This window comes from Aquarana catesbeiana, unplaced genomic scaffold, assembly GCF_042186555.1.
Source record: "Aquarana catesbeiana isolate 2022-GZ unplaced genomic scaffold, ASM4218655v1 unanchor219, whole genome shotgun sequence".
Classification (NCBI taxonomy): domain Eukaryota; kingdom Metazoa; phylum Chordata; class Amphibia; order Anura; family Ranidae; genus Aquarana; species Aquarana catesbeiana.
In genome coordinates, this window is record NW_027362645.1 from 495,901 (window position 1) to 513,000 (window position 17,100).

The following is a 17,100-nucleotide window of genomic DNA, read 5'->3' on the forward strand; positions in this document are numbered from 1 at the left end:
GTGGCCACAGCCCCCATGGTGAAGTGGGCACAATGGAGGATGCGGCCCTTTCTGAAGGGGTTTCTCCAACAGTGGGATCCAGGGTCTCGAGACCAGCTGGTACGAGTACCCACCTCCATGCGGGAGAGCCTCCCCTGGTGGCTGCAACGGGGGAATCTTCTCAATTGCCATTCCATAGCGCCTGTCTCCTGGATCACGGTGACTACGGATGCAAGCAACAGAGGTTGGGGCGCCCTCTGTCTGACAGGGGTAGCCCAAGGCAGATGGGACTTCCCATCCCAAGGGATAGTGTCAGAGAGCGTACCTCAGGCGGGCAGGGTGCTCGCGGCGGTGTGCGGCAGGGCGCGTCGGCGCGCGTTGGCGCGCGCGTTCCTGTGGACCCCGCTGTGCGCGTTCCTCGCGGTGCTGGTGTGTGTGTCCGGGGTCGTCCTGTTGTGCACGCCGGCGTGCGGGGGCGCGCGCGCGGGCATTGGTGGGTGCGCGCGCCTGTGTGTGCTGGTGCGCGCGCGTGCACGTCGTTTGGCGCCAAAAGATGCATTTAAGCTGGCGTGCCTCTGTGATCAGTGCTGCCTGATCAACAGCTTGTCGTCCTAGTGCCTGACCCTGTATCTGAACTGTTCCTGATTACCTGTCGACCCGGCCTTGTCTCCTGGACCTCCCCTTGAACTCTGCCTGTACCTGACTTCTGCTTGTTTGACCATCCGTTTGCCTGCTCCACTGTACCTTTGCCGTCTGTCTGTTACCGAACCCGGCCTGCCTCCTGACCATCCGTTTGCCTGTTCCATTGGACTCCAGCTGCCTGTCTGTTGTCTACCCAGCCTGCTTCCTGACAAACCTGCTCAGTCTTGTTGCCTGTGCTCCAGCCAGCTTCAGCCTTCTCACCTGTTAACCCTGCAGTATCTGGACTGTGCATACAGACTCTCATACCACTCCGTACTCTCGTGCCTCCTGTTTGCTCTACCAGGGGCCGCGAGTCGGACGCGTAAGGGAGCCTACCTTCTGCCCGAGCGGACTCGCCGGTCTGGTAAGTAGTAGCCTGACAGATAGTCTCGAATATCCTGGAGCTTCGAGCTGCCTTCCGTGCACTTCAAGCCTTTTCCCACCAGACATCAGGGGCCTCAGTCCTCCTGAGACTGGACAATACGACTGCAGTGTCTTACATCAAGAGGCAGGGGGGCACCCACAGTCTCTCTTTACTGAAAGAAGTAAGTCCGATCATGTCCTGGGCCCAGGCGAATTTGACAAATTTATCAGCTGTTTATCTCCCCGGAATTCAGAATGTCCAGGCGGACTTCCTTTCGAGGGTCACCCTGGACAACAACGAATGGTCTCTCCACACCGAAGTGTTCAACTGGGTCTTGTCTCTGGGAGCGATGCCGGAAGTAGATCTGTTTGCATCCCCTTGCAACTTCAAACTGCAGAAATATTACACGAGGTGTTGCTGTCCCCAAGCCTTCGGAGTGGATGCCCTGACGGATCAGTGGAGATTCCTCAAGGCCTACGCCTTTCCCCCGGTACCAGTCATCCTTCGGTTTCTATCAAGGCTCAGGTGGGAAGAAGTCGAGGTAGTGGCGATTGTTCCTTTCTGGCCCAACAGGCCATGGTTTCCTCTCCTGGTTCAGCTCAGTTACCGGGATCCGGTCCCTCTCCCGGCCAGACCAGATCTCCTGTCGCAATGAACATCTCTTCACCCATGCCCATCTCATCTCCATCTGATGGCTTGGTGGTTGAGAGGGGAAGACTGGAAGCACTAGGATGTCCAAGTTCAGCGATTGCTACATTGTTGAATGCCAGAAGAGCGGGCACCAACAAAGTCTATCAAAGAATTTGGTCAAAATTTGCGGACTATGTGGCCTCCACTAATGGCTCTTGTATTGACCCAAAGATACAGGATATTCTGGGTTTTCTGCAGACAGGCCTGGATCTGTCTTTGTCGGTTAGCTCCCTACGAGTCCAAGTTTCTGCAATCTCCGCCTTCACAGGTGTATCATGGGCCAGGCACCCCCTTACGAGACAGTTCTTCAGGGGAGCAATAAGACTTAGACCTCAAAGGAGACCAAGATTTTCTAAATGGGATCTTCCTCTTGTCCTGGACTTCTTTGCAGGAAGAGAAATATGTCATGTGGACCAGTCATCTGTTAAGGAACTTTCCCTCAAAGTAGTCTTTTTAGTAGCCATAACATCCGCTAAGAGGGTTTCCGAAATCGGTTCCTTAGGATTCAAAGAACCATTCCTTGCGTTCTTCCCTGATCGAGTGGTCCTGATTCCTATGTTAGGTTCAAATCCCAAAGTAACAACTGTTTTCCATGAAAATCAGGAAATTGTTCTTCCCACGTTCAAGTCTTCTGAGGGCTCTAATATTCATCCTCTAGATGTCGGAGAATTTCTAAAGCAATACTTGGAAGCCACAGCTTCTTTTCGCCAATCTGATCACTTGTTTGTCCTCTTCCACGGTAAAAACAAGGGGAAGCGTACTTCCTCTAGAACCATTGCAGCATGGATTGTTCAGGCCATTCAGTGGGCTTACAAGTCTAATGGGGCGTACACACGGTCGGACTTTTCGTCTACAAAAGTCCAACGGACGCCGACGGACTAAAGCTGGCTGGTAATCCGATCGTGTGTGGGCTTCCCCGGACTTTCAGCTGACTTTTTCAGCCTCAAATCCGACGGACTTTAGATTTGAAACATGCTTCAAATCTTTACGTCGTAACTACGACGGACCCCGAAATCCGCTCGTCTGTGTGCTAGTCCGACGGACAAAAACCCACGGTAGGGCAGCTATTGGCTACTGGCTATCAACTTCCTTATTTTAGTCCGGTGTACGTCATCACGTACGAATCCGTCGGACTTTTGTGTGGTCGTGTGTAGGCAAGTCCGTTCGTTAGAAAGTCTGCCGCAAGTCCGCCGAAAGTCCGCCGGAAGTCTGTCGGACAGGCTGTCGGACTTTTGTAGACGAAAAGTCCGACCGTGTGTACGCCCCATAAGGGTTTGGCTCCTCCGGAGGCAGTGACCGTTCATTCTACCAGGAGTGTTTCTACATCGTGGGCAGCATCCCGGCATGTATCTCCGGAAGTGATCTGTAAAGCGGCCTCATGGTCATCAATTAATACCTTTATGACACACTATTGTGTAGAACCTGCTTCCTTGTCTTCGGTTAATTTTGGTTTGCACGTATTATCTGTTGATGGTGCCAATTAAACCTTTTTTTCTTTAACCAGCAATTGCCCACCCGGGTGTGTATAGCTAGTTATTTCCCATACGTAGGCTGCCATGGAGTCTGTCAGGAAAACGGAAAATTTATATCAAATACTTACCGTAATTTTCCTTTCCTGATGGACTCCATGGCAGCAGGAGTTCCCTCCCATTTGCTGGAGTAGGCTAAGTTACAGAACACGGTCTCTGTCTAGTTGCAAAGATTTATGGGAGTGGGGTCCTATGAGAGGAGGGATTAACCCATACGTAGGCTGCCATGGAGTCCATCAGAAAAGGAAAATTACGGTAAGTATTTGATATAAATTTTCCGTTTTCGGTGACAGCTGCAAATCCAAAATATTGTGTTCCCACAACTGAAAAGTGAAAAAGATACTATGTGTTGGTTGGGCTTATCAAAATAAAAACCCAATCCTGCATTAGTGACATCAATACACAATCCTTCAGAGTGTAACAAAACAAACATATAGTTTGTAGTAAATTTTCTTAAAAATGGTGCTCCCTAAATGTGGTCCTCTGTAACCTTCACCCTACGTGGGTTCAAAATAGCATGCATGTGCATCAATCCCCGACACTAATTCACCAGTGTTAATTTTGGCAGCAAATTTCGATTTAGTCTTATGCCCTGTATACACGGTCGGACATTGATCGGACATTCCGACACACGGTCACACAAAGTTGTCGGAAAATCCGATCGTTCTGAATACTGTGACGTAAAACACGTACGTCGGGACTATAAACGGGGCAGTAGCCAATAGCTTTCGTCTCTTAATTTATTCCGAGCATGCGTGGCATTTTGTGCGCTGGATTTGTGTACACACGATCGGAACTTCCGACAACAGATTTTGTTGTCGGAAAATTTTATAGCCTGCTCTCAAACTTTGTGTGTCGGAAATTCATATGGAAAATATGTGATGGAGCCTACACACGGTCGGAATTTCCGACAACGAGGTCCTATCACACATTTTCCATCGGAAAATGCTATCGTGTGTACAGGGCATTAGACTTAGGACTAAAATGGCATTTTAGTTTTAGTCCCATTTTAGTCCTCTGCAATTGTTTTAGTTTTAGTCATATTTAGTCGACTAAATCTCCAGTATATTTTAGTCGACTAAAATGTCCTACGTTTTAGTCTACTAAAATCTCCAGTACATTTTAGTCGTCTAAAATCAAAAGGGTGTAATTAAATTGTAATGCATTAGTTAACATTTCTGTACACTTTCCAAACTCATTATATACTGCTGGAGTGAAAAATCTAATATGTTAATATTTATGGTATTGAGGTATGAACATGCACTACAGACCAGTGTTAATTTTGAAGTCAAATTTCAATTTAGTTTTATTCTTTTGACTAAAATGGCATTTTAGTTTTAGTCCCATTTTAGTCTTTTGACTAAAATGCCATTTTAGTTTTAGTTGTATTTTCGTCATCTCAATTGTTTTAGTTTTAGTCATGTTTCAGTCGACTAAAATAGTATAAATTTAGTCAACTAAAATGTCTTAGTCATTTTAGTCGACAAAATTAACACTGCGATTCACCACTGCGCTCACCTCAATAATAGACCAGTGTAGGTCCAATCTCGTCTTTCCCAACTTGGGTATAATCCGGGTTGCTGAGACATCTGATCGCTGTCCTTCTCCTCCTTTACCCTCTCGGAGTTATGCTAGAGACTTTATGTGAGCTGTGTGGAGGAACTTCTTTTTTCATCTGTTTCCCCTCGATCAAAGCAAACAAGCTCCCATAGTGTAGTATTTAAAGTGGAGTTCCACCAAAAAATATAAAAAATTAAGTCAGCAGCTACAAATACTGCAGCTGTTGACTTTGAAAATAAGGACCTTCACCCGAAGCTGACCCGTCCCTCGACTCCGGGTGCAGATGCCGCATCTTCAGTAAGGGAATTCGCAGCCTGGTTCCCTACTGCACATGTGCGAGTTGTGTTGCAATGGTCCCTGCTGTCTTCTGGGACCTGTGTGTCTCCAAGAAGACAGTGGGGGGGGCGAAGGAGGGGCTGGACATGGCGTATTTTAACGCAGATTTTGCAGCGCTCTATCGCCAGAAGTGGGAACAAATACCTGTATTAGACAGGTATCTGCTCCCCCCTCCCCCCTGAAAGGTGCCAAATGTAACACCGGAGGGGGGGAGGAACCGAATGAGTGGAAAATCCATTTATGAGTGGAACTCCGCTTTAGAAACACATAGAATTTATTGAAAGTATCCACTTACATTTAGGGTAAAAACTGTGCATTCAATCTCCACTGGGTTTGTGGCTCCCGTGTGCTGCCTGTGCTATGTCGCCCGAATCTGCTCAACATGTATTGTCACTACCACATGACTTCCTTAGGGGTCAAAGGTCAGGTGTTGGGTGACAGCTTTTTAAAGCCCATATGCGTGGTCACCTGACATTTGTGGATCAACTCCACATTTTCCGGAGTGGACACATAACATGTTCTATGAAAAACAAAAATTACCAACATGATCCAATGTAAAAACCCAATAGGTGGTGACTACCTCAGGGGTCAAAGGTCAAGTGTTGGGATGCAGCTTTTTAAAGCCCATAAACGTGGTCACCTGACCTTTGACCCTTGAGGAAGTCACCACCTATTGAACAGCAATCTTTTTACATTGGATCATGTTGGTAAATTTTTCTTTTTCATAGAACATGTTATGTGTCCTCTCCTGAAGAAGTGGAGTTGATCCACAAAACGCATCAAGCTTATAGGATGCAGTCATGTCCCTAACATTCAGTTCATTGCTCACCTTGATACAACAATTTTGTTTTTCCAATTGATCTTATGATATCCGGTATTTATGGTTTATATACTAGGTACTGCAATATGTCACCATATTATTAATTTATATGGCACCAACAGTTTACGCAGCACTTTACAACTTGAGGTTATATAGTACAAGTACAAAAAGCTGCAAATAAATCCATAAGCGCTTGGGTCCAGATGTAGCTATGTGGTTTGTGTTATCTAACATAAACCATGGAAGTACCAGTTTTGATAAACAATAAATGGTTGTTTATTGAGTAAAAACATTAAAGGCCATGCAATCATGTGTCAGATGTTGAACCAGCCTCCAAGGTTAAGTGGTACCTGCTTGTCCGCAATGGGAAGGGTCCAAGATATGTCTCGCCACTCTCAAGTTCCAAGGATGGTGTGTAACAGATGGGCTGAAAAGGACCACTAAGAGCTGCGGGGGGAGCCACTAAGCGGATGGCCGTAGCGGTGCTGGGGAGGTAAACGACCACAGGTTGTGGCAATTCACACTGTAGAGACAACACTGGAAGTGGCGTCTGGCGATGACATCACTCGCCGTGCAGACGGATGAATGCAGAAGCCGAAGCCAAGGAGGAAGGGGACTTGGAGAGCAAGCCGTTTGTGCTGGTCCCATTGCTATGAAGACACGTTTCACACCACTGTGCCTTGTCAAGTCATGTGATGGGACTGGACCAATCAAGATTAAATGGACGAAAAACCAGAAATGTCTGAGGGAGCTTGCATACTACAATTGGCTGTGACACATCTCTGTTTAAACGGGGGGGGGTAAAGTCACTGCATGTTTCTGAAAGGCCTCATTTAGTAGAGGTTTAGGAAAACCTTTTTCTAAAAATTTGTTTATTAAAATCTGACCATGTTCATCATAGTCTTCTTTTTTTGTGCAATTTTAGCGCAGACGTTGAAATTGGCCCCCTGAAATGTTTTTGCGCCTTGAGGGTAGTGGCACAAAGAAAGAAGACTATGATAAACATGGTCATATTTTAACGAATAAATTAAGAAAAAGGTTTTCCTGAACCTCTACTAAATGAGGCCTTTCAGAAACATGCAGTGACTTTACCCCCCCCCCCCCCCGTTTAAACAGAGATCGAGTAAAGGAACAAATAAATGCACCTAGATTTGTCACAGGCTATAACGACAAACATCAAATAATTACCCAGGCCATTTGTAAATACTGGAAGATCTTGCAACTAGATCCTAAACTCATGGATATAATACCCAGTGCTCCTCAAGTTACCTTTGTGCCGTGTTCACGCTATAACCCGCTGTGGATCGCACAGGAGTGCTGTGCGTCCCTGTACCCTGTTTCAGGGACGAATCAGGGCTGATTCTAGGCCTGAATTCGGCCCTGAAACGGAGTGAAAGACACACAGCGTTTTTGTGCAGTGCGCTCCGTAGCCGCCCCGGAGATATGTGAACCGGATCCATAGGGAGGCAGGCACATTCTCCTGCTATGCGAATTAGATGCGAGGAAACGCGCATCTAATTCGCATAGGTGTGAACCTGGCCTTAAGAGACCCAAAACACTCAAAAATACTGTTGCTCCCAGTAAGCTTAAATCCTATAAAAAAGTACATACTACAGACATCCGCTCTTACTTTGATCACAGAACCGGGATATTCCAGTGTTGTAAGAGTACTGTCTTACCTGTCAGTTTATCTCTCATGGGAAATCGAGCTTTTCCAACAAAAAGGGTCGAGAATACAAAGTGAAACAATTCATTACTTGCTCATCTGAATTCGTAATATACATACTTCGCTGTCCATGTAATCTATTATATGTCGGTCGTACCATACGCACATTATGTAAGTGTGTGAGTGAACATATGAGATTCATAAAAGGTGGATGTGACAAGCACAGCATCCTCCGACACTTTTAACATATCATAACATGGATATCAAATGTCTTGAAATAATGGCAGCTGAATATATTACAGATAAAACACTATCAGATAATGAGAAATGTGCCCTACTTTGCAGAAAGGAGGCTTTCTGGATATTCAAACTGAACACTTTGTCCCCCAGTGGATTAAACGAAGAGTTAGAGACCTACAATTTAATATACGTAGATACCTGTAACCTATAGCATTGTGTACAAGGGTTGACCATCATGGCTTATGAGTGTTTTTATTTATTATGTTTTTTTTTAAAGATATTGTTATGTTGCGTGTGCTGGTGCGCGCGCGTGCACGTCGTTTGGCGCCAAAAGATGCATTTAAGCTGGCGTGCCTCTGTGATCAGTGCTGCCTGATCAACAGCTTGTCGTCCTAGTGCCTGACCCTGTATCTGAACTGTTCCTGATTACCTGTCAACCCGGCCTTGTCTCCTGGACCTCCCCTTGAACTCTGCCTGTACCTGACTTCTGCTTGTTTGACCATCCGTTTGCCTGCTCCACTGTACCTTTGCCGTCTGTCTGTTACCGAACCCGGCCTGCCTCCTGACCATCCGTTTGCCTGTTCCATTGGACTCCAGCTGCCTGTCTGTTGTCTACCCAGCCTGCTTCCTGACAAACCTGCTCAGTCTTGTTGCCTGTGCTCCAGCCAGCTTCAGCCTTCTCACCTGTTAACCCTGCAGTATCTGGACTGTGCATACAGACTCTCATACCACTCCGTACTCTCGTGCCTCCTGTTTGCTCTACCAGGGGCCGCGAGTCGGACGCGTAAGGGAGCCTACCTTCTGCCCGGGCTGACTCGCCGGTCTGGTAAGTAGTAGCCTGACATGCGTGTTCCCTCTTGAGATGTGGCCACTAGCATAAGCCTTATGCCCTGTACACACGGTCAGATTTCCGATGGAAAAAGTGCGATCGGATCGTGTTGTCAGAAATTCCGATCGTGCGTGGGCTCCATCGGACTTTTTCCATTGGAATTTCGGACACACAAAGTTTGAGAGCAGGCTATAAAATTTTCCGACAACAAAATCCGATCGGTTAAATTCCGATCGTGTGTACACAAATCCGACGCACAAAGTGCCACGCATGCTCAGAATAAATTAAGAGACAAAAGCTATTGGCTACTGCCCCATTTATAGTCCCGATGTACGTGTTTTACGTCACCGCGTTCAGAACAATCAGATTTTCTGACAACTTTGTGTGACCATGTGTATGCAAGACAAGTTTGAGCCAACATCCGTCGGAAAAAATCCATGGATTTTGTTGTCGGAATGTCCGAACAAAGTCCGACCGTGTGTACGGGGCATTAGGCCTTTTTTTAACACATGGTATTTAATATACATATAGTTATTATCACTTTTCATTATTATTACCATATATATATATATATATATATATATATATATATATATATATATTGTATATATGGATTTTTCTCACTTATCTTACCCCTTCACATTTTTGATAAAACAAATTTAATCGATTTTCTTTTGCAAGATTATAACATTTAATTTCTAATTAAGTTTATGAACACAATTTTGTTAATCAAGCCGGGTAGAAATGGTTAAGTTTTCCCTGAGATGTGTCACAGCCAATTGTAGTATCCAAGCTCCCTCAGACATTTCTGTTTTTTAGTTCATTTATTCTTGATTTGTCCAGTCCCATCACATGACTTGACAAGGCACAGTGGCGCGAAACATATCGTCATAGCAATGGGACCAGCCTGAAAGGCTTGCTCTCCAAGTGTCCTTCCTCCTCAGACTCGGCTTCCGCATTCATCCGCCAGCGCGTCGAGTGACATCATCGCCAGACGCCGCTTCCAGTGTTGTCTCCACCGGGTGAATTGCCACAGCCTGCGGTCCTTTACCTCCCCAGCATCGCTACGGCCATCCACTTAGTGGCTCCCCCCGCAGCTCTTAGTGGTCCTTTTCAGCCCAGCTGTTACACACCATCCTTGGAACTTGCGAGTGGCGAGACATATCTTGGAACCTTCCCATTGCGGACAAGCAGGTACCAATTAACCTTGGAGGTTGGTTCAAAATCAGACACATGTGATTGCATGGCCTTTTAATGTTTTTACTCAATAAACAACCATTTCTTGTTTATCAAAACTGGTACTTCCATGGTTTATGTTAGATAACACAAACCACATAGCTACATCTGGGCCCAAGCTCTTATGTATTTATTTGCAGCTTTTTCCATGATCTTCTCCCCAGGAGTCAATCCTAGCAGCTCCACTGCTTTGCCAATTTTTTCTCACAATGTTGTCCCCTATGTGTTCCTATGGAGCAATACACACGGCCACCAATCCCACCATAGATCTGTAGTTGCAATGTGTTCTACATTTTGCCATAAATAAATTTTGCCTGAATTCCTTGTACTGTAGACCAATGCAAAACTATCCATTTTCTGCAGGGTTAACAAGAGAGAATACAGACATCTCCTGGCTTTTATATTTGCTATTGATGAGATAAACCGCAGTCCAGATATTCTGCCTAACATAACTCTGGGATACCATGTGTATGATTCTTGTGGACATGTGAATAAAGCTATAAAAGATGTTCTACAGATATTGTCTGGACATACAAAGGAAGCTCCAAATTATTCCTGTATGGAGCGGAGTGTCCTGACTGGTTTCATTGGAGATCTCAATTCTGACACCACCCTCCAAATGGCCCAGCTGCTGAATCTATATGGTTACACCCAGGTAAGAAAAGCTGAATTTTCTATATTACATAAGGTTAGAACAGCTAGTCATCTTATGGTGAGGTTGGTCAAAAGGAAACAAAAAAGTCCTTGTGCAAAGCATCGTAAAGTATAACATTGTTCTAAAAAAAGAAGGCGGTGCTGTGTAGGGATGGGCAAATGGTTCAGTCCAATCTTTGGCTGTTATGGCATTTGTACAAATGCCTGAACATTTGCCCATTCAGTCCTCTGATGATCATACCCTATATTACCAAAAGTATTGGGATGTCTTCCTTTACACGCACATGAACTTTAGTGGCATCCCAGTCTTAGTCTGTAGGGTTCAATAATGATTTGGCCCAACCTTTGCAGCTATAACAGCTTTAACTCTTCTGGGAAGGCTGTCCACAAGGTTTAGGAGTGTGTCTATGGGAATGTTTGACCATTCTTCCAGAAGCACATTTGTGAGGTCAGGCACTGATGTTGGACGAGAAGGCCTGGCTCACAGTCTCTGCTCTAATTCACCCCAAAGGTGTTCTATTTAGTTGAGGTCAGGACTCTGTGCAGGCCAGTCTTGTTACTCCACCTCAAAGTCACTCATCCATGTCTTTATGGGCCTTGCTTTGTGCACTGGTGCACAGTTACAGTTGCAATAAAAAGTATGTGAACCCTTTTGGAATGATATGGATTTCTGCGCAAATTGGTCATAAAATGTGATCTGATCTTCATCTAAGTCACAACAATAGACAATCACAGTCTGCTTAAACTAATAACACACATAGCATTAAATGTTACTATGTTTTTATTGAACACAACCATGTAAACATTCACAGTGCAGGTGGAAAAAGTATGTGAACCCCTAGACTAATGAGATCTCTAAGAGCTAATTGGAGTGAGGTGTCAGCCAACTGGAGTCCAATCAATTAGATGAGATTGGAGGTGTTGGTTACAGCTGCCCTGCCCTATAAAAAACACACACCAGTTCTGGGTTTGCTTTTCACAAGAAGCATTGCCTGATGTGAATGATACCTTCCACAAAAGAGCCCTCAGAAGACCTACGGTTAAGAATTGTTGACTTGCATAAAGCTGGAAAGGGTTATAAAAGTATCTCCAAAAGCCTTGCTGTTTATCAGTCCACGGTAAGACAAATTGTCTATGGATTGAGAAAGTTCAGCACTGCTGCTACTCTCCCTAGGAGTGGGCGTCCTGTAAAGATGACTGCAAGAGCACAGCGCAGACTGCTCAATGAGGTGAAGAAGAATCCTAGAGTGTCAGCTAAAGACTTACACAAGTCTCTGGCATCCCTGTTAGCGAATCTACGATATGTAAAAAAATAAACAAGAATGGATTTCATGGGAGGTTACCACAGAAGAAGCCACTGCTGTCCAAAAAAAAATTGCTGCACGTTTACAGTTTCCACAAGAGCACCTGGATGTTCCACAGCAGTACTGGCAAAATATTCTGTGGACAGATGAAACCAAAGTTGAGTTGTTTGGAAGATGCACACAACACTATGTGTGGAGAAAAAGAGGCACAGCACACCAACATCAAAACCTCATCCCAACTGTGAAGTATGGTGGTGGGGGCATCATAGTTTGGGGCTGCTTTGCTGCTTCAGGGCCTTGACGGATTGCTATCTGTCAAGGCCCTGGTGGTGTGTATGGTGGTGGGGGCATCATGGTTTGGGGCTGCTTTGCTGCATCAGGGCCTTGACAGATTGCTATCATCGAAGGAAAAATTAATTCCCAAGTTTATCAAGACATTTTGCAGGAGAACTTAAGGCCATCTGTCCACCAGCTGAAGCTCAACAGAAAATGAGTGTTGCAACAGGACAACGACCCAAATCATAGAAGTAAATCAACAACAAAATGGCTTAAACAGAAGAAATTACGCCTTCTGGAGTGGCCCAGTCAGAGTCCTGACCTCAACCCAATTGAGATGCTGTGGCATGACCTCAAGAAAGCGATTCACACCAGACATCCCAAGAATATTGCTGAACTGAAACAGTTCTGTAAAGAGGAACGGTCAACAATTACTCCTGACTGTTGTGCACGTCTGATCTGCAGCTACAGGAAACGATTGGTTGAAGTTATTGCTGCCAAAGGAGGTTCAACCAGTTATTAAATCCAAGGGTTCACATACTTTTTCCACCTGCACTGTGAATGTTTACATGGTGTGTTCAATAAAAACATGGTAACATTTAATACTTTCTGTGTTATTAGTTTAAGCAGACTGTGATTGTCTATGGTTGTGACTTAGATGAAGATCAGATCACATTTTATGACCAATTTGTGCAGAAATCCATATCATTCCAAAAGGGTTCACATACTTTTTATTGCAACTGTATGTTGGAACAGGAAGGGGCCATCTCCAAACTGTTCCCAGAATGTTGGGAGCATGAAATTGTCCACAATGCACTTTCGAATAGGACATTTTTTTACCTCAAATGGACCGATATCATTAGGATATTGCCTAAGCAAATTTGACATGCCAGATTATGAGAAATTCAGACTTTTCCAGATTAAACACTTCCTTCATACACTATGGACTGACAAGTAAGACCCTCCCAAATCGACCCTATATGAACAATGGTGCTCAGGTGACATTGATCAGAGGGGAGGCATCTTCATCATAAATTCTTCCCTGGCAGACAAGGCTAACACTCCAGCTTACGCACAATCCTGGGAAATAGACCTGGAAATTCAGTTACACCCTAATGAATGGTTTAAGCTTTCCTCAGATCATCTAAAGGTACTTTAAATATCTCACTGATAGAAGCTAGCGTCAAGGTATTCATGAGATGGTACTATGTCCAAAATATACCCAGACACCTCTCCCCTCTGCTACAGAGGATGCGGTCATGTGGGCATGATGCTCCGAATTTGGTGGACATGTCCCCGAATTAGAAGCTACTGGAACAAATTCCTGCTTGTTCTGTGAAAGGTAACGGGGGTCCAGGTACCTCAGGACCCCACATACATACTTCTGAACTATTGGGTTAACAACACCCCTAAGCACATACAATTGCTTATTCTATTTATGTGTCTAAGAGCCAAACTAACACTAGTGAAAGCCTGGAAAAAGCCAACAGTGTCGATCTTAGCAACTAAGCGGAAAATATCTTTGATTATGGCCAACGAATAAATAGAGGCTAAGCTATTGGACACTGTCCAACGCTTTGAAATGGTCTGGGATCCATGGGCCTCACATGTTAAGATCCCGCTTTACCCGGGTGACCTGCTCACATAAAGGAATCTCCAGAGTGACTGACTATCACTTCCCTCTTCCCGACACTTCCCACTTCTTCTATCATTCCCCACTTTCTCTCTTACCTTACATAATGCCAGACTGGTTATTATTGTTTGAAGGCTTTTCTCTCAGTTTCTTCTAAGGAGGCTTACTAAACCTAATAGAGTACTAGGCATCACTGATTGACCAAACACCTTGGAACTATCTAGACTCAGCTTACAGTGGGGACGGAAAGTATTCAGACCCCTTTACATTTTTCACTCTTTGTTATATTGCAGCCATTTGCTAAAATCATTTAAGTTCCTTTTTTTCCTCATTAATGTACACACAGTACCCCATATTGACAGAAAAACACAGAATTGTTGACGTTTTTGCAGATTTATTAAAAAGGAAACTGAAATATAACATGGTCCTAAGTATTCAGACCCTTTGCTGTGACACTCATATATATAACTCAGGTGCTGTCCATTTCTTCTGATCATCCTTGAGATGGTTCTACACCTTCATTTGAGTCCAGCTGTGTTTGATTATACTGATTGGACTTGATTAGGAAAGCCACACACCTGTCTATATAAGACCTTACAGGTCACAGTGCATGTCAGAGCAAATGAGAATCATGAGGTCAAAGGAACTGCCTGAAGAGTTCAGAGACAGAATTGTGGTAAGGCACAGATCTGGCCAAGGTTAGAAAAAAATGTCTGCTGCACTTAAGGTTCCCTAAGAGCACAGTGGCCTCCATAATCCTTAAATGGAAGACATTTGGGACGACCAGAACCCTTCCTAGAGCTGGCCGTCCGGCCAAACTGAGCTATCGGGGGAGAAGAGCCTTGGTGAGAGAGGTAAAGAAGAACCCAAAGATCACTGTGGCTAAGCTCCAGAGATGCAGTCTGGAGATGGGAGAAAGTTGTAGCAAGTCAACCATCACTGCAGCACTCCACCAGTCGGGGCTTTATGGCAGAGTGGCCCGACGGAAGCCTCTCCTCAGTGCAAGACACATGAAAGCCTGCATGGAGTTTGCTAAAAAAACACCTGAAGGACTCCAATATGGTGAGAAATAAGATTCTTTGGTCTGATGAGACCAAGATAGAACATTTTGGCCTTAATTCTAAGCGGTATGTGTGGAGAAAACCAGGCATTGCTCATCACCTGTCCAATACAGTTCCAACAGTGAATCTGTGGGGGTGTTTTTCAGCTGTAGGGACAGGACGACTGGTTGCAATTTAGGGAAAGATGAATGCAGCCAAGTACAGGGGTATCCTGGGCCAAAAACCTTCTCCAGAGTGCTCAGGACCTCAGACTGGGCCGAAGGTTTACCTTCCAACAAGACAATGACCCTAAGCACACAGCTAAAATAACGAAGGAGTGGCGTAACAAAAACTCTGTGACTGCTCTTGAATGGCCCAGCCAGAGCCCTGACTTAAACCCAATTGAGAATCTCTGGAGAGACCTAAAAATGTCTGTCCACCAACGTTTACCATCCAACCTGACAGAACTGGAGAGGATCTGCAAGGAGGAATGGCAGAGGATCCCCAAATCCAGGTGTGAAAAACTTGTTGCATCTTTCCCAAAAAGACTCATGGCTGTATTCGATCAAAAGGGGGCTTCTACTAAATACTGAGCAAAGGGTCTGAATACTTAGGACCATGTGATATTTCAGTTTTTCTTTTTTAATAAATCTGCAAAAATGTCAACAATTCTGTGTTTTTCTGTCAATATGGGGTGCTGTGTGTACATTAATGAGGAAAAAAATGAACTGCATTATAACAAAGAGTGAAAAATTTAAGGGGGTCTGAACACTTTCTGTCCCCACTGTAATTGGAATAACCCTTCTCACCCTCTTCTGGGGTTTGTTGTGACCTATGGCCATGCTGGGACATACACCTCCCAGAGAGAGAGGGAAGGTAACAGACACAGACTGTCATCAGGCCGGGACCAAGGGCTCTGCCACTCCACAGTGTGAACCCAAAGGGGTGAAGTGATTATTACCATTAGGAGTACCCTGGGAATAGGTTTTGTTCTGTTCAGATTGCCTCCAAAGAATTAACTTCTCTAACCTTTGCGCTGATGTGTACCAATTTGTAGCTCATGGGAGTCGACTGTTCTGCCTTCATCAATTACCTGTTATTTGCCAACTGTTATAGATGACTTTCAGGTCCGCACACTAGATTTATGCACTTCATGTCATATGTATTTAATGTTATTTCTTCTACATATACCCAATAAAAATATTGAAACAGAAATTGTCCGAAATGTCTTGGTATGCTGATGCCTTAGGAGTTCCCTTCACTGAAACTAAAGGGCCAAGCCCAACCCCTGAAAATTATCCCCACACCATAATCCCACCTCCACCAAATGATTTGGACCAGTGCACAAAGCAAGGTCCATAAAGACATGGATGAGTGTGTTTGTGATGGAGGAACTTGACTGGCCTGCACAGACCTCAACCAGAAAGCACACATTAGGGATGAATTAGAGCTGAGACTGTGAGCCAGGCCTTCTTGTCCAACATCAGTGTCTGACCTCACAAATGCACTTTTGGAAGAATGGTTAAACATTCCCATAGACACACTCCTAAACCTTGTGGAAAGCTTTCCCAGAAGAGCTGAAGCTGTTATAGCTGTGGGTCAACTCAATATTGAATCCTACGGACTAAGACTGGGATGTTCATGTTCATGTGTGTGTAAAGGCATGTGTCCCAATACTTTTGGTAGCATAGTGTATATGGAAATAATATTTTAGGAAACTAGGAGCCACCAAAGTTACCAATGTCATTGGCTTACATGGCTGTTAATCCCCGGCCATGGCCATATTTGGTAAATTATGTCATTGCTATCCCCATTCTTTCCCTGTCATGTGCACCGGGTCTGTTGGGTTTTTAGTGTTGACAGGTTGGCAGGTGGCATACATCATAAATAATGATGGATTTACAATGAGGGGCTTTTTTTGGGTTCTTTTTTTTTAATAAAAAAAATAAAATAAATTTGTGTGTCTTTATCTATAAGTTACTTTTTTGTGAATGAGTAGGAGTACTAGAAGTAATATATGGAAATATCTGGGCAGGCCTGCAAGTATACTGCAGGTATATAGATGATATCCTGTTGCTATGGAAAGGGAATGAGACCACCCTGAATGAATTCATTAACCATATCAATGATAACATCTATGGAATTAAATTTACAATAAAGGTCCATAGGCAACACACAGATTTCTTGGATTTACACATCTTCAAAAATGGTGACATGCTCAGTACAAAAACCTACTTTAAAAACACAGACAGGAATGGTTACA